This window comes from Engystomops pustulosus, chromosome 4 (assembly GCF_040894005.1).
Source record: "Engystomops pustulosus chromosome 4, aEngPut4.maternal, whole genome shotgun sequence".
NCBI classification, from domain to species: domain Eukaryota; kingdom Metazoa; phylum Chordata; class Amphibia; order Anura; family Leptodactylidae; genus Engystomops; species Engystomops pustulosus.
In genome coordinates this window covers 58,678,379-58,702,772 of record NC_092414.1, presented here as the reverse complement: position 1 = coordinate 58,702,772, position 24,394 = coordinate 58,678,379, and the positions used below count along the sequence as shown (strand labels likewise).

Here is a 24,394-nt window from a genome sequence, read left to right as displayed (position 1 = left end):
ACAAACACCACGTATATTTATAGATTTTCCTTTCTGGGCGGGTTGAGGTCATGGTGTGGATTTCAACTACAACAATACTGCAAAACGTTACTGAGCCCTTACTGTAGACATTAGTGGTATTGTGTGCATTATAGTGAACATACAATATATATTTATTGATAATTATTGATAATAGTAATTATGTACATAGCGGGAGATTTATCATTAGGCAGAATTTTGAGTAGTTGTTTATGTGTTAGACTGGCAGGTTTCCACCAGTCGGATTTATAGTCCGGTGTATCTGCTGTGTTATATGCCTTCTGATGTGACTATCAGCTGTGTGTGCTCTATCCGAATAGACTGCCCAAGTCGCACGTATGTTTAATATCTGCTCAATTTCTGCTTTTTTGCAATGTTTTTGCACAGGAAGTTCTTAGATACCTCATACATAAAATTGAGCAAAAACTTTAAAATTGAGCAAAAACTTCCCCCTGAAGTAGCAATGGACCCACATACACACCTTCCTACGTCGTGTAGTTTTGCGATTAAATTTGCGTTCTTTTGAAAATTCTCAGTTGATAAATGTGGTGTTGCATGGTGTTGCACACTCTGTGGTGTGTTTTTTCCGTTGTTACTTTTTATTATTATTTAATATAAACATTTTTATTCAAAATTTTGAGCCTAGCCAACGTTTGACTGATGTACACCTTCTTCTGGATTTTCGGAATGTCCATATTTATTGGTTATAAAGATTTTTTTTACAGAATAATACATCACAGTCTTATATGATTCAGAACCCTGGAGGACCGATTAGGAAACCCGAATATTTAGGATGCGAATGGATCATCCTTGGAGAGTGAAGTTTTTTGTCCTTACCCGTGTTGTTTAACCCGCACTTTTTCATTTCTACCTTACATCTAATATTGTCTTTTTACCAACTTTTTGGTTGTGAGAGACCATGTTCCATCTGTACTATGCTAATTAAAATATAAAAAGATAATAACAATGTTCTGTTTCCTGAGCAAAATTCCATTGGGCTATAGTATCTTTGTTGAAAGAAATTTTTGAAATTTATATATATACTATCTTTGTGATTATTATTCTGTATGTAAAACTCTTGTACATGACTGCATAATATTTTATGTGTGTAATATTCGTTGGCATTTAAGTAGCTCACTTTATGGCAGCAAGTGCCTAGGATGGGCTATTTGGCATGCTCTTAAATAGGTATCACGACAATGGATTTCTATATCTGTACCTTTAGAAGTAATTTGGCCATGTTTGCTAACTATTGTGGTGTGAAACTTCTTATGTTACATAGCGAGTGAGGCACGCTGCTTTTGTTGCATCCATTGCACTTAGCAACCGATAGATCAGCTGCGCCAGAATCAGTACCACGGCTGAGGATGCGCATGCGCCTAAAATTTTAGCCGCCTGCGACACAAATAGTCAACACTTATGGTTTATTGCTACGTCACTTGTGGTCACACGGGCACTGGAACTGCATTGTTTCAGCTATGGATACAACACATATAAGGTAAGCTACCTATCCTAGAGGCTTCATACCCCTGAGGAAGTCGCTGAATAGCGACGATACGCATGGGGAGCCTCCCACCCCTACCGAAATTCAGTGTGCGGTGTGTAGTGTGGCCTTGGTCTTCCTGTAGTATCACCTGGGCGCTTGACCAAGCCCAGGTGGGCCCAGTTTGCTTTAGTTGTATGGTGACAGGTAGTGGCATTTAGCACTTGCACTTTACTTTTATGTGTTTACATACTATGGGGCAGATTTACTTACCCGGTCCATTCGCGATCCAGCGGCGCGTTCTCTACGGTGGATTCGGGTCCGGCCGGGATTCACTAAGGTAGTTCCTCCGACGTCCACCAGGTGGCGCTGCTGCGCTGAAGTCCGCTGAAATGCACCGGCCTATTCCTGGTGAAGGTGAGTGCAAGCTCCGCGACACTTTTTGTTTTTTAAATGTGGCGGTTTTTCCGAATTCGGCAGGTTTTCGTTCGGCCACGCCCCCCCCCCCCGATTTTCGTTGCGCGCATGCCAGCGCCGATGCGCCAAAATCCGATCACGTGCGCCATATTCCCGGGGCAATACAGGGAAAAACGGCGCAAATCGGAAATATTCGGGTAACACGTTGGGAAAACGCGATTCGGGTCCTTAGTAAATGACCCCCTATGTATTTGCATTGCATTGCATTTTTTTTTTTTTTTTTTTTAAATCTCAGATTTCTCTATTATTTCAGGTCAGGCTTGTGAAAAATGCATGAAGTATAACACCAGCTCACCTTCCCATATCATGCCACATGTGTCGGCATGGGCCACCTACCTGCAAAGGTATGTAGAGACTGAAGAATATGATCACAGTCCAGCCAGGTTCCCGACATCAGTTAGCTTTATTTGAGTTACATTATATCCAATCCATAGAAGCAAGTAAAAGTGTCAACGCTTTTCGAGCGGAACATACACCCTTAATCGTGACATACATGGGTATACATAAGTCATGGTTAAGGGGCAGGTGTTCCGCTCGAAATGCATTGACGCTTTGACTTGCTTCTATGGATTGGATATAATGTAACTCAAATAAAGTTAACTGATGTCGGGAACATGGCTGGACCGTTATCATATTCTTTATGTGAAAAACGCACCAAGCAAAGTCTATGGAGATGCATCGAAAACACATTGCACTCCGAGACACATGCAATGCGTTTTTCACTGATAATTGCCATAGAATAGATAGACCACAGTCATCAGTCTTTTTCATGCGCTGAACAAATTCTGACCGAAAAATTTCCATTTTTATTACTAACCAAACACTGATTGCACCCTGATCAGACTGTGACCTGATATGCAACGAAAGTGTGAAAAAGACCGGGAAAAGTACCGGTGTAGGGCAGATCTCAGGGTCTCCTGTCTCATACTGCCAACATGAGACTTGACAATTCTTTAAGTATTTTTAACCTGTGATTTAAAGTCACAGTTCTGTGACCACATACATAACACTGCTGGAATAATTACTACTATGCGATAAAAGAAGGTACACACAGTAAATTATATGGTTTTATAATATCAAGGCCATCAAGTTCACACATAAGACGCTGAGTCAGTGTGAGAATCATGGGGGCGACTTATCATGACTTGGTGCATCGTGCACCGGTCAGGATGCTCCCACCGCATTTGCAGAGGGTATAATAGCCTGCAACACATTTGTTTAATAGCAGAATACAATATAACTATTGCTATATCAGGGCTACTTCAGACATTTCTGGAATAGTCACCCATAAAACCTCTTAGACCCCTGGCACAGGTGGCTGGGAGATCTCATTGAGAAGAGCTGCAAAAAGGACAAAACTACATTTGTATCATGTGTGGATATGGAAAATGGAGAAAGTGTTAGATAGCATCATTGGTTTTAGACATTGAAGTCCAAAGCAGGACACCACGTTGCTTCTTGGGTAATGCATGCTTCCATTTGTCAGTTCATGTTAAAAAGGATAAACACCTAGACATACAAAATAAGGAGAAACAGAAAACATAACGCTCTATAAGTACCAACAAACTGCCAAAATACCCACAAAAATGTATCACCAAAACCAGGGAATAAGACACAATTCACACAGAAGTAAATCTACAAGAGGAACCTTTATTAAGTCAAATGTAACAAAACACACACTTAAATCAGGAGAACACACACAGGACAGATGGCATACTGTAAGGTCAGCATATTAGTAATAACAGGCAAAACGCATTCACTAGGAATTTCAGGGCCTCTGGTGGCTGCTGGTGGCAGTCTGATGTCGGCCGGCGGGGGGCGGGAGCATTATCGGATCACATTAACCTATTTATGTAGCAGAATTCTTTCTACCGGTACAAACAGTAATGCAGTATACTGTAACTCCACCGCCTGGCTTCACCATCAGTGCATCTCCCACCAATGGATAGTTGGGACCCACTCCTGGGTTTGGTCTCATTATCCTCCATTTCCGAAAATACCGGTAGTCAGTAAAGAAAGGGGCAGTAGAGAAGAGTAGGATGGTCAGCAGCGCAACTGCTGCAGTAACCCAGACCAGCAGATACACCTCTCCCCGCAGCAGCTCCATGGGAGGATTACAGTCTTATGTGGATGAAGATGGTGGTAGTGATCGTGTCTGCTTGTGTACCATATGTGATCCCTGCTTCATCACTTCTGCTTCCCTGTTATACACACAGCCAGTCTGATGTCGGCCGGCGGGGGCGGGAGCATTATGCAGGTTCCGGGAGCGGAGGGGGGCAGGCTGCTGGCGGCAGTCTGATGTCGGCCAGCGGGGGCGGGAGCACGATGCAGGTTCCGGGACCGGAGGGGTGGAAATCGGAGGTACGGTACTGTATGTGGGGGGCGGGTTGGAGCCGGCCAAAAGGTGGGCGGGAGCTTGATGCCGGCATGTGCAGCTTTTGTTTGGACCAGCGGCTCCTTCACGAGGAAGAAGAAGCCACACCTCTACCCAGCACCGCAGAGGAATTGATCCCATCGCCATTATGGTTCCAGGTACTGTAACCCTATGGGAGATGTGTGGGATACTGTATGGTGCTGTAACCCTATGGGAAATGTGTGGGATACTGTATGGTGCTGTAACCCTATGGGAGATGTGTGGGATACTGTATGGTGCTGTAACCCTATGGGAGATGTGTGGGATACTGTATGGTGCTGTAACCCTATGGGAGATGTGTGGGATACTGTATGGTGCTGTAACCCTATGGGAGATGTGTGGGATACTGTATGGTGCTGTAACCCTATGGGAGATGTGTGGGATACTGTATGGTGCTGTAACCCTATGGGAGATGTATGGGATACTGTATGGGGCTGTAACCCTATGGGAGACTGTGTGGGATACTGTATGGGGCTGTAACCCTATGGGAGACTGTGTGGGATACTGTATGGGGCTGTAACCCTATGGGAGATGTGTGGGATACTGTATGGGGCTGCAACCCTATGGAAGGCTGTGTGGGATAATGTATGGGATGCAACCCTATGGGAGACTGTGATACGGAACCATAAGCAGTGCTTATACCATACGCTACGGTATATGTTTGCCCCTAGACATGAGCGCTTCCGGTTCCAGTGGTAAAAGGAAGAGCTACACCGTGGAGTATAAAAAAGAGATTGTGGAAGAATCTTGGGGTAAAAATGTAGTGGAGTTCTGCAAGGAGAAAATGTTGGATTACCGACTGGTCCAAAAATGGCGTGCAGAATACACTAAACTGAGTGAAAAAGTGGACAGCGGAATGGCTAAAAAGCGCAAGATTGGATGTGGTCGGCAACCAATGTATACAGAGCTGGAAAGCCTGGTCTCCGAGTGGGTTGCAGACAGGAGAGCAAAGACATTGGTGGTGACCAGGGCTCAGATTCGGGAATATGCCCTTGCAGTAGCACCACAATTTGACATTTCCCCTGACCAATTCAAGGCATCACAGCACTGGGTGGATAACTTTCTTGAACGCAATGACCTGTCTTTGAGAAGATCTTCAACCCTCTTTAGGCTGGAAGATGCAGAGATTGTTAAAGGTGCATTAGCCTACAAGAAGTTTGTGGATGACAATGACTCCTCTAAATACAGTCTTTGCAACATGATCACCATGGATGAAACTGCTGTGTTCATGGGCCAAGCAGCTCAAACCACCATTAATCAATGAGGTGCCTCCTCAGTGTACGTTCCCTCCACCGCTTATGAAAGTGCACTTGTCACCTGCATTTTGGCGATTCGTCTGGATGGCACTAAAGTAACCCCGCTACTCATTGCAAAGGGCAAGAAGGAGAAGATTGAGTGGGTTTCTGGAATTTATGTGCTGGAAACTGAAAAAGCCTGGGCCACACAAGCTGTTTTAAGGAAGTGGCTTGATTTAATGCTGCTTGTTATACGAGGGAACACAAGAGGGATGCTGATCTGGGATGCAGCCAACACACACCAAACATGAAAAACTTCCTTCGTGAGCGGAGAATCGACCAAATCATGATTCCTGCAGGGATGGCGGCTTATCTCCAGACTCTGGATATCGCCATTAACAAGCCTTTCAAGGACCATCAGCGTGTGTGGAAATCAATGACTACATTGAAAACCAAATGGAGAGAAATGTACATGCGAACTTTGTGAAGCACAGACTGCCAGAGATTGTGAACTGGGTGAAGAATTCATGGGATAAGATCACTGACACCTGCGTTGCAAATGCACTGCGAGATGGCTACCTGGACAAGACCTGCCCATTTCAGGACATTGCCGTTGCTACCCTTGAGAGATATGGGCCAATGATTCAGCAGGAAATGGAGTCCCGAGAGTCACAAGAAAATCCACAGGAACCTGGAGAGTGTGGATGTTTATGATGATGTTCCTGAAGATGATGACATAGTTGTCATGGAATAAATCTGTTTTATCTTCCAGTATAACATATTCAAACTGTTCGTTCTTCTTGTTTTTCAAACCGTCATGATACAGTTGTAACAAGACATTCTTGACACTTGCTTTTACCGTATAAAACTGTTTTGTGGTGAATACCATACTGTTCAGGTTGTTAATAAATGTTAATTTTATGGTTAAAACAAAAATAGACATTTTTTTTCCCAATATAAGACATTCCCCCAAAAGTAAGACATAGTGGGACTTTTGAGGGTAAAAAGAATGTAAGACACTGGGGGTCATTTACTAAGGGCCCGATTCGCGTTTTCCCGACGTGTTACCCGAATATTTCCGATTTGCGCTGATTTCCCCTGAATTGCCCCACGCGATCGGATTGTGGCGCATCGGCGCTGGCATGCAAGTGACGGAAATGGGGGGGTGTGGCCGAACGAAAACCCGACGAATTCGAAAAAAACGCCGCATTTAAAAAAAAATAAAAATCTGACGCGGAGCTTGCACTTACCTTCACTCAGCCCGGCCCGGTGAACTCCAGCGCGTTCCGATACTTTTCAATGCAGCAGCGCCACCTGGTGGACGCCGGAGGAACTACCTTAATGAATCCCGGCCGGACCCGAATCCTCCGCAGAGAACGCGCCGCTGGATCGCGAATGGACCGGGTAAGTAAATCTGCCCCACTGTCTTACTTTCGGGGAAACACGGTACTACACCACATCATGAACATATATTTAAGTCCTGGGCTGTCAAGAGATTGTGGCCTTTCCAACAGTCCACAGTTTTAGGATGAGCTGACATTTAGTGCATAAAACAGTAATATAACAAAACATGTTACACTAAAATTACAACATAACTAAAATATTAAATGTGGAAAGTATCAAAACCATTCTTCCTACATAGATACTATACTGTCACAAAAAGATGTAGGGGATCCTCTGTACCACCGCGGGCGATGACTTAAGACGACACCTGTTACAGAGCTGGCGCCCCCGACCTAGGACACGGAAGTGCGCATGCTCAGGAGTGCGGACGTTACGGGACCTTACGGGGATCACCACTGGAGCCCGGACAGGTGAGTTCGGAAGCATTACATATATACGGTAACAGGACTATTACATAGATACAGGAACATACCAAGATAACTACATAGATATGGTACCATGACGATGTCTACAACATAGAAACACCCCAACTAAAGTTAATGGTAAGACATGCATCCTTGTACTGAACCAGATTTATCATAGATTATCACAGATTATCACAGGATGATAAATCTGATAAATCTGATGTATAAGACACTCCTTAGCCCACAAAAACTAAATACACAACTTTCTGCTGGTGTCTTCATTCTCAGTCCCACTGCTGTCCTGAAGCAATACAATGACAAACTAAAATTTTAGTTTGTCATGACAGAAACATGACAAAATAACCCTGCATAGGCCAATATAACTTTGTCAGCCACAGCACACGTGAAATAGTGGCACTCTTTTTATCAATTGCATAGCTCCCAACCGTACTGGATCTGGCGGGACAGTCCTGGGGTTTGGGTACTGTCCCGCCATCCCGGGCAGTTGGGATACTGTCCCGGGTTGTTCCGCCTCCTGATTTCCACCCCAACTTTCTAGAGCTGCAGAGCAAGGATCAGGAGGCGGCATCAGCTCCTGAAGCCTCCACACATATGCACTGTGCTGTACAGCAATGATATGAGGAGGTAATTCATCCCCTGGCTGACCCTGCCCTCCTCTGTCATCTCAGAGTTCTAGGAAAGGAGGAAGCAGGACTGCGGGCAAATGAGGCAAAGATAAGTAGCAATGTTTTTTTTATTTAATACCCAGGAACAGGGGAGGGCAGGGGGCTACAAAATTTGGAGGACAGGAGGCGACTATATGAGGGGAGGTGGAGGAGTACAAAATGCCACTGTATGAGGGGAGATGGAGGAGGACAGAAGGCCACTTTATGAGGGAAGATAGAGGAGGGCAGTATATAAGGGGAGATGTAGGGGAGGACGGGAGGTCACTATATGAGGGAAGAAGGATGACAGAAGTACACAATATTGGGGGGGGGAGATGTAGTAGGTTGAGAGGCCACTATGTGAGGGAAGATGGAGGAGGACAGGAGGTCACAATATGAGGAGACATGGAGGAGGACAGGAGGACACAAAAGTAAAAGGAGGATAAACGTTAAACAGGGTTATTATATGTTGCTGAGTTGCATTAGGTGGTAATACATGTATTGGTCCTCGAGGTGGGGGATTGGCCGCAGGAAGGGGGCATTATACTATGGGCATTTTACCAATAAGGTTGATATTATAGGCATGGTTTTTGAAAAAAGGGAGGGGCTTTTGTCCCTTTTTCTCTAGCCCAAAAGTTAGGAGGTATGCCAATGTAAAAAAAAAAAAACACCAGCATTTCTGTACTACTACTGTAATTCATGCTACAGTGCACATAAACACCACCACCAGACCATTATTATTACAATATGCCCATTACATTCACAATTAGAGGGCACCCAAAACATATCCAGGTACATTTTTGCCCTATATGAATGCCAACCACAGAAACTGTAACAGTGTCAGTGTTTCTCCTTATGGTTAAAAATGCTCTTTGGTATGGAATCTCTTTCTTCTGCTCAAAAGAAGTGATTGCTATAGAGCATTGATGGCGAACCTTTTGGAGACCAAGTGCCCAATCTACAACCAAAACCCACTTATAAGTCGCAAAGTGCCAACATGACATTTTAAGCAGTAACTTATTCATCCCTGCTGTATCACAGGTTTTAATAGTACTGGCATCCTGAGTTCACCAATAGAATAGAAAGATGATGGAGAAATTTGGATTGTAGCTTCCCTCCAGGGTCCCCTGAGGAGGTAGGATCAGGGGACCCAGAGCAGGAGCTCCAATGACAATCCATCTCTATCCACACCTTCTTGCTTCTCCTCTAGTCCTGGCAGCCAAATAGCGCTGAGCATGGCACGTCCTGGGCTGTATTGGATCACAGGAGAAAGCCTTGAGTCCTAGCTGGCAAACTCTGTGTTGGGGTGGTAGCTTGAGTGCCCACAGAAAGTGCTCTGAGTGCCACCTCTGGCACCCGTGCCATTGGTTCGCCACCACTGCTATAGAGGAAACGTTAGTATTAGGAGGGAAGGCTCAGACCCCGGGGAATACTGTGACTCCAGTGCCTGGGGCATCTTAGTTCCAGTATTTTCCCCTGATGATGGCCCTAAACAGACCTACACAGTATACACCTTATTCGCACATATCTCACCCAAGTAGTAAGTACGTACCTAGGCACAGTCAATCATAATGCACAAGAAAAATGGCAAGGACAGAGAAGCATAATATAAATACAGACACATTGTCACAAAGTGGCTGTATGCCATCTGTCCTGTGTGTATGTTCTCTAATTTTAAGTTTGTGGTTTATTACATTTGACTTAATAAAGATTTATTTTTTTAGACTTACTTCTGGGTGAATTCAGCCTTTAATCCCTGGTTTTGGTGATAGGTCGTGTTAACAAGCAAAACACCTGTATATGGGCCACCAAACATGATGGGCACATTTACTCACCCGTCCGCTGGAGTTGCCCGATACCCTGCATTTGTCGCTTACTGGTGCATCTAAGTGCAATGTCTTGCGACACAAATTGAATGTTAAATGCCGCGCTCAGTCCGAATCAGTTGGACTGTCCGATGGCACGCCCCCTAAATGGAAGCCAGCGCAGATGCACCAAAAAATGATTGCATGCGCCAAAATCCCAGCGCAGACACTAGTTACATACCTGTGCAAGCCGTGTAATCCCCAAAAAAGGCGCACAGTCTGACGAAAATGAGCGGCGCGACCCTTAGTAAATGAGCCCTGATATGTCATATGTGCCACGCTATAATGTGCAGTGACACAAGGTATCTGTAGATAAGGTAAACATTCAGTGGTCGTTCAGCAGGCTGCAGTTAGGTGAAATGTATACACCAAAATAACCATTTTAAAAAATAAAATCATAGGTTTTAAAAACAATGAAAGGATTCTTGAATTCCTTGATGCACATAGATCCAGGGCCAACAACAAAAAGGGCTCAAGTCATGAGCAGGGCCGGTTCTAGACAAAGTGGGGCCCTGGGCAAAACTAAAAGTGGGGCCCCAAAATAAAACTATTTTATGACCAGTCACAGTCAGCAATGGTAAAACAAACTGTAATATGGGAGAATTTTATAGGAGATAGATAAATGATAGGGAGATTTATGGGCAGCATGGTGGCTCCGTGATTAGCACTACAGCCTTGCAGCGCTGGTCAACATCTGCAAAGATTTTGTATGTTCTCTCTGTGTCTGCGTGGGTTTCCTCCGGGTCCTCCGGTTTCCTCCCACACTCCAAAAAATTACTGGTAGGTTGATTAGACTGTGAGGCCCATTGGGGAGGGGGACCGATATTTTCTGAAAGCAGACACTTGCCCCATTTTCAAAATTACATCAAAGATTTTATAGACATAGGCGCCTTCATGCAATTTTGATTCAAATTGAAACATTTTATTAAAAATACTTAAAATTTGACTTTGATGGCAAAAAATTTTATCCAAACAGAAAATATTTACCTTCACATCTCCTAAATGTAATACATGGACATTTGTAGAGTTCACAAATGTGCCCTATTGATATGTTCACATAAATAAATCCACATAATATCACTAAAACTGTAATAACTAGATATCTGCTTTTCAGCTAGACATTTTTAGACAGTCACAACCTGCAAAATATAGCAATAAAACTGAATAAAAAGTAAAGGCGCCATAAAACCTATAGAATTTTGAAAGCAGAAAACCAGGCGATGCATTTGGCAATTAACATTCAAAATTTCCTCTAAAATATGTACAAATCCAGATACTTAATTGAGACAAGAAAAAAAGAGATAGTTCCTGCTCACCTTCTGTTGCACATAGTCCCCAGCGCAAATACATCCAGAGAAACCCCACGGACCGCAGGCATGAAATCCAAGACGAACAAACGATGTCTGCGCTTTCAGGGATATTGCAGGTAAAATCAAAATTTCTTTATTGAATGCCGTTAAAATCCAGAATAGGCAGATAACATAGGTGTGAGGGTCCAAGTATAGCGACCTACGCGTTTCGCCCTTAAGCGGGCTTAGTCATGGTCTATAACAAACAGTGTGCAATCTCTCGATTTAAAAACCTCCCGCTCCCGAGATGGCGTGTGACGTCACGGTCACGTGATGTGAGTCACGTGATCGGACTGAGCCACGCCCACTCCGGGACGGTACGATTCCAAATACAATAAGAACTTCAATGAAGATAAAAACACAAATCTATACAAAGGTAAGATGAATGGATGCAGACTTAAGATAGAATAACATGGAAGCCTGTAAAGAAAAAAGAAACTAGCTCTAAGCTGACATGCCATATGAAGGTGTGAACACACATGCAAATGTTAACGTGGGTATTAATTTAGGAGTATATACTTAGCATGGAATGACACAAGGTACATATTAGTTGGTAAATGGTGACACAGTATCAGATTGGAATGACACGGACTAACAATATTGACAATATGCTAATTAATAACAAAGAATCAAATCCTGTCTAAGGTTCAAACCTAGAGGTTGGGTTGTTTGTAATGTAAACATCCAATATGTTTCCCTATTCATGAGTTTTCTCCTGTGATCTCCCCCTCTCTCTGGTTTTCTCACTTTTTCAATGCCCTGCCATTTGAAATTACTGTTGTCACCATTATGTACATCGCGAAAATGCTTAGAAGCTGCTGACATGTTAGTCAAATTGGAATTTTTTATGTCTGACAGATGTTTTCTAATTCGGACTTTTAAAGAATTGGTGGTATAACCCACATATTGTAGGTTGCACTCCACACATGATATTAGATAAACGACACAAGTGGTGTTGCAGTTCATATATGTGTTAATTTTGTATGTTTTCTTAGTGGTACACGATGTGAAGTTATCTATAGTCAGAAGATGTTCACAGGTGGTGCATCTAAGGTGCCCACATTTATGGTTGCCAGGATGATGTAACCATGAGTATTTTTTATTACAACTCTCTTTAGTGTGGCTTTTAAATACACTTGGGGAAACAATTGAGCCTACAGTGGGTGCTTTTTTAGCTATAATTCTCACGCCGTCTGACAGACATTCTTTAAGTTCTACATTTTGCTCTAGGATGGGTAAGTATTTAGTTATAACTCTTTTCACAAGATGAAACTGGTTACTGAAGGTGGTCACAAAAGTGATTGGTTTCGGATTGGATTTGTTGTGTTGGTGTTTCCTATCTACGAGGAGTGTATTCCTGTCCACTTTGTGGATCCTATTCCGAGCTGAAGTTAAAACATTCGGTTTGTACTCTCTTGTTCTAAATCTCTTTTCCCATTCTAGCATTTGTGTATTGAAAATTTGGTCTGAAGAGCTATTACGACGGAGGCGGATTAATTCGCCATGGGGTATATTATCAATAACATGCCTAGGATGGCAAGAGGTGGCTAATAGTACACTATTCCCTGCTGTAGGTTTTCGAAAAGGGGACACATTGATGATGTTATTATGACCTTGAATTGTTACATCTAAATAGTCAATATGATTACCACCAAAAAAATGTGTGAATTTTAGATTCATATTGTTTTCGTTGATGTATTTAGCAAAATTATCAAACTCCGCATTAGAGCCTTGCCACAACCACAGAAGGTCGTCAATAAAGCGACCAAACCATTTAATACATGTTTTAAAGGGATTAGAATCTGTGAAAATATAATTAATTTCCCATTGTATCATAAAAATATTGGCAAGGGAGGGGGAGAACTTGGCCCCCATGGGGGCCCCCTCCACTTGCAGATAGAACTGGGAGTCAAACATGAAAAAGTTATTTTGGAGAAGGAAATGTGTGGTCATGATAATGAATTCTTTTAACTGTGGGGAATATGTACTAAATTCGTCCAGATGTTTGGAGAGGTAAATTAGTGCCAGATCATGAGGAATTGAGGAATAAAGGGCGACAACATCACAAGATGCCCAACTGTAGCCCTCCTTCCATTCCATTCTGTCAATTATCTGGAGTAAATGTTTCGTGTCTCTTAAATACGTGGGTGTAATCATCGTTAGAGGTTGTAAATAGTTGTCAAGCCAGTCTCCCAAACGCTCTCCCAAACTACCGATACCTGCAACAATGGGTCGGCAGGGAGGAGGGAAAATCCCTTTGTGGACCTTGGGGAGCGAGTGGAAGACTGGCATGACCGGAAATTTATTAAACAAAAAGTCTCTGTGTTTCTGGTCTAAAACCCCTAATGCTAGACCTTCATCCAGTAATTTGGATAGATTTTTTTGACAGCTAGGTGTAGGGTCGGTGGACAGTTTGCGGTAAGTAAGTGGATTATTGAGGAGGTCTTCATTTATTTTCTTATATAAAGATGCATTTAGAAGTACAATGGCACCCCCCTTATCCGCATTTTTTATTACTAAGTCAGGATTATTTTTCAGATCCTGCATCGCTTTCTTTTCCAAATGTGTAACATTAGACCTGGATCGTGTAATGTCGCATTGTGATTTAAGGATGTTTAATTCTTTCATTACTAAATCTTGAAATTTATCCATACAGTCTCGTCTAGACATGACTGGGTAAAAAGTAGGATTATGTATCTGGAAATTTTTCAAAGGTCTGTCATCTACTCCCTGCGATTCTCTCTCCAAACTTCTGAGACTGAGAATCCCCGCCTGGTCATTGAAATCAACGAAATGAGAATCGAACAGGTTAAGAGCCGGCGGGCCATTGTCAGTATCAGAAGATAAGGGAAAAGGTGCTACATCATCCACTCCCTCTCTAAAGTGTAGTTTTACCGTGAGATTTCGAACAAACTTATTCAAATCTAAAATAGTCCTGTAAAGGTCAAAGTCAACTGATGGAGAGAAATTGAGTCCCTTATTTAATATTTTTATCTGTTGTTCCGTGATGATAAAGCTGGACAAATTAATAACTGAAGACTCTATTATCGTTTCTTCGTGGCTCCTTGACGCGTCTTCATTTTGTCTGTTTCTTTTGCGGGACCTTTGTTTCCTCCCCCCTCTCCTGCCCCGTTTTTTGACGGGAATCTCCTAGTACTGGCTGAAAAATCCGATGCATCATCTGAAGGACATGAAGAAGAGCTATTGTGAGAGTCCTCAGTTTCTGAGAAACTCACGTGGGGTGGTGGACCGTCCTTTTTGTAGTTTGTACGTCTTCTGTGTTTATTCTTTTTAAGAATGGATTTCGGAGTGGAGCTCCTCTCTTTATGATGTAATTTCCATGTATAGACCTCATTATACTTGTAGTCCAGGAGGTCACGATCAAATTTCCTTTTCTTGGTTTCTATTATACTGTTTTCTATCGCTGTAATTTTAGTATTAAGGTCCTCCTCCACAGCCTTAAAATCTTCTGTAGTGACAAGAGCTGTAAGCTGTTTTGTTATATCCTCTGTCTCCAATCGAATCGAATCCAAAACTCTGTTTTCCTCCGTGATAATCAGATTCATCAGTTTCTCAGAGCATTCACTTAAAGTCTCATTCCATTTTTCTTGAAAGGTGTCTGAGTAAACAGTGGTGGGTGCCTTTTTAATACGCAGACCCCGCGGGATCATTTTCTTTTGTAAGTATGAGGACAAAGTCTCCGCATCCCACCAAATTTTTGTTTCTTTCTCCATTAGACGTTCCCATCTGCCCTTTAATATAGTGAATTCCTGCGATTGGATGCCTGAGCTGCCATTTGTATTAAATAATACAGCTGCTTTCTTTTTGCGGTTATCACTAGTAGTGGTATAGTTATCCGCAGACGCTCCGGCTCCATTCACACTTGGATCCATTTAACACTCTATGCAAAAATAGTGTTCTACTGCCAAATATTAATTCTGGGGTTAAAACACGGTGAGGGAGCAAGGAACCAAAGTCCATGTAAATTCAAAATTGAGACAAGAAAAAAAGAGATAGTTCCTGCTCACCTTCTGTTGCACATAGTCCCCAGCGCAAATACATCCAGATAAAATAAATCCAGATACTTATATAAAGAAAATATACTTTCCTAAAACAGTAAGATGTGAGGAGAGCATACATACCCCACACCAATATATTCACCAAAATATGCAGCAAAGGGAACTGCAGAAAATTCACACAGATGTATCATTGTATGTTCCTTAGACAATGGTAACCCAAATAATTAACTATATATCCATAAACCTCTCTAATGAGATAATAAAAGTCACATTTAGATGTGCGCCATTGTATTAGCTGGACAATAACAGAACCCTCCGTGATGCATAAGAATGAGAGTGAGAACATCATAACATAGGTGTAAATAATGGAGGATGATGGGAAATAAAAACTTTATTCCAGGACATGTGTGTGTTTTTGGTGTTACATATAACTTTATGGACATGTTCTGGTCGCGGTGTAGTCACATTAGGCGAAGAGGATTGAATGTTCATCGTATCTGTCAATTTTCCCAACAAAAAATAACTATCACAAAATAAAAGGGAATAATAGAGAATGGGCCACATTTATCACTTTTGTGCGCCTAAGTGTAGTAGTTGCGCCTAAATTCTGGCGCACTGTTTTGCCAGAATTATCACAAGCTACAACCATCTGTGATAAGTATATTTTCTGCCTCTTATTAATCACTTTACTTTAACACAGTTTAGGCGCAATTTTGGCGCAGTTTAGGCGCAATGTTAGATTCAGGCACTTACATGTCATCCTGCTACAAGCTCCTCTCTGCTTCTCCCACAGCCCAGAATGAAGATAACACTCACAGCAGCACCCAGGTGTGTGACACCCAGCACCCAGTTACCTCCCCAGCAGCACCCAGGTGTGTGACACCCAGCACCCAGTCATCTCCTCAGCAGGGGCTTCTCCTGGAGGGGATCCCCAGTGCTGGTCTCCTGCTGCACCCCTGTAATTCTGCACAGTATCCCCCTCAGAAACACTGGTGATACTGTGCAGAATTACATGGGGGACACTTGTCAGTACTATGTGCAACATTTTGCAAAGTTCTGCAAACTTCTCTCCTCTCTTGCTGTGAGCTGAGGATTCTGCAGAATGTTTTGTAAATAGAAGTTGATGAAGTGTAAATAGAGTCTGCAGCTCCTGTCTGTATGATCTGTACTAGTGTCTGCAGAGTATCTCATGTCTGTATGATCTGTTCTAGTGTCTGCAGAGTATCTCATGTCTGTATGATCTGTTCTAGTGTCTGCAGAGTATCTCATGTCTTTATGATCTGTTCTAGTGTCTGCAGAGTATCTCATGTCTGTATGATCTGTTCTAGTGTCTGCAGAGTATCTCATGTCTGTATGATCTGTTCTAGTGTCTGCAGAGTATCTCATGTCTGTATGATCTGTTCTAGTGTCTGCAGTGTCTGGATGAGCTTTTCTGCTAGAAATGAGCTGTTCTGCAAAGGGGCTCAGTGCTTTCTTCTCAGTTAACGCCCCTTCGGGCTGGAGTGTTTTTGCGCCAGTTTTTGCGCCTAAATGAAAAGTCTCAAGTGATGAATATCATTAGGCGCATCAAAACATCTGGATTGCTAGGATAAATGAGGGAAAGCTGGTTATTTTTTGCTGCGCAGCTAGCATTTAGTCGCATTTAGTCGCAAAAATGGCACAAAAACGGTGCACCTGAATGAAAAGGCGCAAAAACAACAGAAAAAAACGATTGATACATGTGGCCCAAAGTGTGTTCTTAGATTTGCATAGAGAAGGGTTAAAAACATGAATATTAGTTGATATTATCCCTTCTCAAAATGTAGTAACATATAAAGTGAATATTTCCATTGTCTGTGAGGTGCAGCAGCTCCTGTGTGCAGCTAATTCTCCCTGCAGCCTGATGGCTAAGAATCTGGAGATGGGGGAGACACTTCAGGGGGCTGTATCTCTGGTTCTGTGACTCATAGAACCTGACTTCTTTTTTCTAATGAAAGAAGAGAGTCTCCTCTTTTATATGAATCTAAATTTGTGTTTCTAAAATGAAGAAAAACGGAGATATTAACTGTTAAACTGCCGTCGGAAGTGATATTTATATATAAAAATGGCACCTGATATTCTCACTTTAAACCTGAATATCTCTGGATCCATAGCACCTAGGAACAAAATTCAAGATTCATTTGAAAGAAGAGATTCTCCCCTTTCTCCCTGGGGGCCCTGGGCAATTGCCACCTTTGCCTACCCATAGCGCCGGCCCTGGTCATGAGTGAAAAATGAATTTGGTCACTGTAGGTGATATCAATATATATTAGTAGTAATTTGTCCCTGAACAAAAGTTTTCTTAAATTAGGCTTCACTGTTTCTTAAATGTTATTCAAAGTGTATAAATGATTCCAATATTGAAATATATTACACTTGTTTGGTTGTGGCTTATATGGGCAAAACGGATATTTTATATAACTGTTAGTACTATGGAATAAATGTTAGAGCAATTGTAGTATAAATGAGCCATGCACTTAGAATTCTACCCAAAAAGACTGAATGCTTTCAACAAAAAGGGTTCACAAGCAAAAAAGTACTATCTTATCCCCTAGCTCAGGGGGTCAGGAACCTTTTTGGCCGAGAGAGCCATGAACGCTACATATTTAAAAATGTTATTCCGTAAGAGCCCTACAACATGCACATGCCTCCCAATACATAGGTAGCCCCAGCACTTATCCCCCAGTAGATAGGTGGCGACAGCACATGCCCCCAAGTAGATTGGTAACCACAGCACATGCTTTCCAGAAGATAGGTAGTCACAGCAAAAAAAAAATAATAATAATATTCACCTACCTGTGTTCCCTGCAGCCAGCTCCTCATTGCCCGCATGCTCTTCTCTTTGACCCAGGCTTAGATGCTGGCGTCAATGGCGCCTGGGTCGCACAAAGGACGTAGGCAGCGGTAACATCGCTGCCTGTGTCCATTAATCAGTCTAAGATACACACAGCAGCCATCACTATTTATTAAAGATCTGTCTGAGAGCCAGATGCAGCCAACAAAAGAGCCACATCTGGCTCCCGAGCCATAGGTTCCCTACCCCTGCCCCAGCTGCATTATGTGTTAGGTAGTATGTTGCATTAGCATACTATGAGACAGCTGTCTAATGTCGGTGTTAACATCGATCACAACCATTTAACCCCTGCAGGTATGGTGGTGGGTAGTACACGTCACTCAACATTAGTAACACCGGGTGCTCAAGTAGGTTACAAAACTGTGTACAATATATTGAAGAGACTTGGCAATCCTTGATAGAAGAATTTACATAGTATATTTTATTCAAGTGAGATAGCAATCCACAATAATGCAACGTTTTGGTCTTACAATATTAGACCTTCATCAGGCAAGGATTGCAAGGTATAGTGGAGTGAAGAGGGTGCGATCTGTGACCGCTGTGGCGCTTAGGGCACGTGAAGGGTATACCAGCGAGAGAAAGCTGTGCAGCCTAGTCAAGGACCTCAGGCCTCGCACTGTTAACCCTAAATTTGGTTCTTCTATAGTTTCCCCAAGGTATTGCAGTGCATTAACCCCTGCAGCCCTTTTTCGTTTTTGCATTTTCATTTTTCACTCCCCACATTCAAAAATCTATTTTAAAAAACTTTTTTATGTTTCTGTGTACAGAGCTGTGTGATGGCTTGTTTTCTGCATAACAAATTGCACTTCAAAATGGCGGTATTTAATATTTCATGCCGTGTACTGGGAAGCAGGAAAAAAATTACAAATGTTGTGACATTGGGTGGTGTCATTTCTTGCGACTTTTGATGACTACCATGTTTTCAATGCTACCATTTTTAGGACAGAACAACGTTTTGATTACTTTTTATAGAATTATGAATATTTTTTTAAAGTGGCAAAAAAGTGCCATTTTGACTTTGGGCGCTATTTTCTGTTAAGGGGTTAAACGCAGTGAAAAAACTGTGAAAACTGTTGCGATCCCACGGTGCGTTGTCCAACGCGAACTGACAGTGTTATTCTGTCTCTAACAATCCCCCCCAAATACTATAAGGCTGCGTTCACATGTTTGACTTGCATTTAAACAACACCAGGTGCTCGTTACCCATCACACGTGTTTAACTGGAAACGAAAGCTTACTTTATTGGATTTAAGGCCCAAAAACCGCTAGACAATGACAATAATGATATCAGCAATGGTTTTAGCTCTGAAATTATAAAAACACAGTGCAGCACACTTCCATACCACAGGAGCTAACACCACAGCCCGAGACCGATCCAACAAGTCCCACTTTAAACAATAAAGAAAGGAGTATAAAAAAACTCTGACCGGAGCTCCCAATGATTCCAATACGGCTGTTGTTCAAAATTCCTTCAAAGATCTTCAATTATATTCTACCGATGAGGAGAGTTTTGCAACAAGATGTAGGTCACTATTCAGAACATCCTTAAGGTGCAGTTTTCTACTTAAACTCACTCAACAGTGTGGTAGCAACAACTAAAAGAGAAAGTAGGCACCAAATCGCATAGTACGTTCTTAAAAACTTGGATTTTATTCTTAAAAGTTATACTCACAAGAGTATGTTTAAAATGTGCATAAAACAGTATACAAAACGGGACGCCAGCTCCACTCGCTCGCCCCAGAAAACATCATACAAATTGCTTGAGAAAGGTTGTATTGTTCAACGAAACGTCTATATCTTATGTATGATGATGATGAGTCAGTCAGTTCACTTTATACCACTCAACCAGATAATAATCCAGGACATACAACCTTGGTTCTTCTTCCAGAGACAAAGCTTACTTTATTGGATTTAAGGCCCAAAAACCACTAGACAATGACAATAATGATATCAGCAATGGTTTTAGCTCTGGTTTGTAGATATAGATGAATGTAGTACCATACTCAGATATTATACCTCCATTCACCTATATTCAGCCCCACATAGCAATTAGCCCAGGCCTGCATCCCTTCCTTCCTCTATATCCTTCTAGCTCCATATCCTTCCACCTTCCCAACTTTGTAACCACGCAGCCTTCTCTTCTTACACCATATTCTTTACATCAACTAACATTTGAAGGATATCTTATGGGCTGAAACAGGGATAACTAAAGTTCCCATAGCTGTAGTTGACCTAAAAGTGGACACTGTTATTATGGTGACAACTGAACAAACTTCTACTCTTTGAAATGCAGAGGGATAGTTGTGCAGCAGGATAGACAATTGTCTCTGCGCAGACAATAACCATAAATTAGAAAGGATGGTTTCTTTCTTCACACTACTAGTTGCCATTTTTAAGAGATACTCGCAATACAGTATCGTATCTTCCCTGCTCTCATCTACACATCAAACAGAATAAGTCACCATTGTTAGATTTATGCATACAGTGCACCTAGACAGGAATTAAAACAAAATAAATTTGCCTGTGTAGTGTGCAGAGTGCGACAGATTCATCAAAACTGTTGCATGGTCTTCATTAATCTGGCGCCTCCTGCACTGCTCAGGAAGTGTGCACCTTTTTATTTTTGGTGCACTTTGTTCATACTGCAAAATTGTGGCGCAGACAGAATTGTGGTCCTCGCATATAATAAATGTGGCGCAAACATTGATTAAGCACTAACACGCCCCTTTTCGTGCACATGACATAAAACTGGCGCAGACACTTTATAAATACATGTACAAGCAGTTTACACGTTCTTTCCAGTGCACAGTCAGACAGAAAACTGGTGCAAACTCTTTAATGAATGTGGGCCAGTGACTCTTTTTACTCCTAGAGGCACTGGGTCTTATTTTCAGGGGATGTCTTATTTTCCAGGAAACAGGGTAATTGGGTGCACTATTTATAAAATAATTTATTGGGGGCACATGTGTAAAATTATTTATGTTGGAGCATTGTATGTGTATACAGGCAGTCTGCGGGTTACCGTATATACTCGAGTATAAGCCGAGGCCCTAATTTCTCCACCAAAAACTGGGAAAACCTATTGACTCAAATATAAGCCGATGGTGGGAAATGCATTGTTCACATCCTCCCAGTATATAGCCAGCAAGTCCCCTGTAGTATATAACCTGCCAGTCCCATGCAGTATATAGCCAGCCAGCCCCCTGCAGTGTATAGCCAGCCAGCCCCCTGTAGTATATAGCCTGCAAGCCTCCTGTAGTATATTGCCTGCCAGCCCCCTGTAGTAAAAAGCCACCAGCCCCTACAAGTAAATAGCCACCAGTTCCCTGTAGTATATAGCCAGCCCCCAGTAGTAAATAGCCAGCAAGCCCCCTTAAGTATAAAGTCAGACAGCCCCCTTAGGTATACAGCCTGCCAGCCCCCTTTAGTATATAGCCAGCCCGCATAAAAAATAAACTTACATACTCCCCTTCCAGAGTCCCCTATGCTCATCGCGGCTTCCCAATGCTCGTCGCAGGTCCTCTTCTGTCTTCTTTGCACTGTAACAGCCGGCAGAGACGCGTCCATGCAATCTGCTGGCGAGCGCATACTACAACGTCACCATTGGCCGCATCATAGTGTGCTCTGGCTGGCAGATTGCATGGGCGCAGCTCTGCCGGCTGTTACAGTGGAGGGAAAACAGAAGAGGACCCGGGACAAGCATCAGGAAGCTGCGACGAGCATAGGGGACGCCGAAAGGTGAGTATGTAAGTTTATTTTTTTTAATTGACTCGTGTATAAGCCGAGGTGAGATTTTCAGCACATTTTTTGTGCTGAAAAACTCGGCTTATACACAAGTATATACAGTACATACTAGATAGATTCTGTAGGTTTGTCCTTAAGTTGAATTTGTTTGTAAGATGGAACTGTATATTTTATCATTTTAATCCCAGCCAAATTTTTTTTTTGGTCTCTTAAAAAATTAGATTTTAAAAGTGTTGGGTTGTCATCAGAACCAGGATTAACAATAAAGCTTCATTGCTGACACCTTTAATAACTGTTATAGCTGCTTATTGTAGCCTAGGGCTAAAGTACAGTAAATTGCCAATTACCAGATGTCCATTTGTAACTAGGGGTAGTATGTAAGTCGAGGGTTCTTAAGTAGGGCACCGCCTGTAATTAAATGGGTGGCATAATAAATAATATGATTTTTTAGGGAAGAATAATATATGATACAATTGGTTATGAGGTGCAGGACATACTATTTATTTAAAGGGCATACTGCTGCCCAGTTAATCCTCCTCTCCCACTGTCTATTGCCAGTACTGATAAAACTGCTTTGGATGTCTTCATGACACAAAACCTTTAGATAAACTAAAATAGATCTTGTTGGTTTGAATTATTAAATGAATCTACCCAAGAACATATTTTATATCTGGATAAAATATAAATTATTATAAATGCTAATAAAATGCAAATAGCAGAAATGTACTCAGAATGTACTCTTTATTAAATAAAATGATATAAAATACATTTAGATCAATTAAATAAATGTGAGTAATAACATTATTGCAGAATTAGCATCTGAATAAATAAATTATAATAACAAGAAAGTCATCTTTCCAGAGTATACATCTTATGTAATACAAATTTCTTTAGTAAGTATAGGAAGTCATTAGGAGGAACTTGAGGAATTCCATCTTCAACTGTGCAGTCCTATAGAGAGAGAAACAAAGACTAAAAATTATATGAAATACAGTAATAATAAAAATGGCATCATCTATTCTTAAGAAAAGAATTGTAATGGCCAAATATTAGGCTTATTTCACAAGAGAAATTTAGTTTCTCAAATAATATAGGAACCATGTATTTGAATTGCTTGTATCACAATATAGTGATTGCCAGTGTAATGTTTTAACTTATAGAAATGTAACTTATACAAATTTAATTGCTCAACACATAAACAAAGATCCAATTATGCACATTTGTACATGTGTACATTAAATTGTCTAAACATATAAGTTAGTTGTAAAGTCGTATATTAGCAGAATACAGAATACACCTGCAAGCAAGGAAAGACTAATATTTTGGCACCTAAAACAACAGACCCCAAAGTCCATCTGAAGAGAGAACAATTAGAGGTAACGACTGAATAATGTCTATATTTGTTATAATGTTACTTACACATAACCTATTGGATCTCACTCATGCCACATATATACAGTAAAGATTACAATAAGTGAGGGGCTCCAGTAATTGTATTACAACATTCAAAGCAGGAAAACATCAGTAGACCTTGTGTTACATGTGAGAAATGTATTTTCTTCATAAGTTTAATATTGGCATAAAATAATGAAAATGCAAGATTACTTATAGTTCAGACTGTACTTACATGTGTGGAAAAGTGATCCAAATTTGACTTCATCTGCTTTATGTACATCTTCTTACTTGGGCAGAAGTCTTCAGATAAAACTTTAGCCACCTGACAAAAGGAAGGTGTACTCTGTAATAAAAAGTAAGCACAGTATTATTCATAAGCACAGAAAACGTTTTCATTTGTTTTTTCACTTTATCGTTATTTTCTCACCTTGCCATTAAAAATATTGGGGACGTAATTTTCACAGGAATCCTTGAATTTAAAAAAAAAAAAGCACAAGAAAAAATAAATAAAATTCTGTATATTTGAGAAGCATCTGGTCAGAGTAACTTATCAAACAAAACAAAAATAAGCAGTGTGTAAAAATAGTAAAAATTAGGAAATTAGCATCTCATTTCCATCAATTGCTTATTAAGCCACTTAATGAAAATAAATGAATAAAGAATAACTAATAAATAAAAATAAATAATAAAGAAATATCTATTCTATAGTTTCAATTACCATTATTTTATGTGCTTTTTCAATAGTTGTTAAAATCTCCCTTAATGCAAGTTTTTTGTTGATGGCCGCACTGTTGGCGAGGACCATAAGTATTAGGACAATTGTGCATTTCATGAGAAACATAATTATCTATAGAATATAGAAAATCTATTATATTATACTGTATATAATATGATAATAAGTCTCTTCTGTGTCTGTCCTCTGCTAATGATATTTTGATTTGTGAGACATTTTTGTCCATTTATATAAGCGATTTGCAGCAAAACATTTGACTATGGGACTGAATTCATGGAAAATAGATATTATTGGGAATTAATGGGGATTTATTTTTCA

The 24,394-nt window shown here is 41.3% G+C and overlaps 1 long non-coding RNA gene across 1 annotated transcript; it reads right to left on the bottom strand.

Annotated features, from left to right (window-relative positions):
• Window positions 1-22,759: 22,759 nt before the first annotated feature.
• On the bottom strand, window positions 22,760-23,830 carry LOC140128967 (uncharacterized). Its single transcript, XR_011855218.1, has 3 exons — window positions 23,771-23,830; window positions 23,576-23,686; window positions 22,760-22,899 (listed from the first exon to the last, which is right to left on the bottom strand). It is a non-coding gene; the product is annotated as an uncharacterized lncRNA (long non-coding RNA).
• Between the last annotated feature and the right edge of the window lie 564 nt (window positions 23,831-24,394).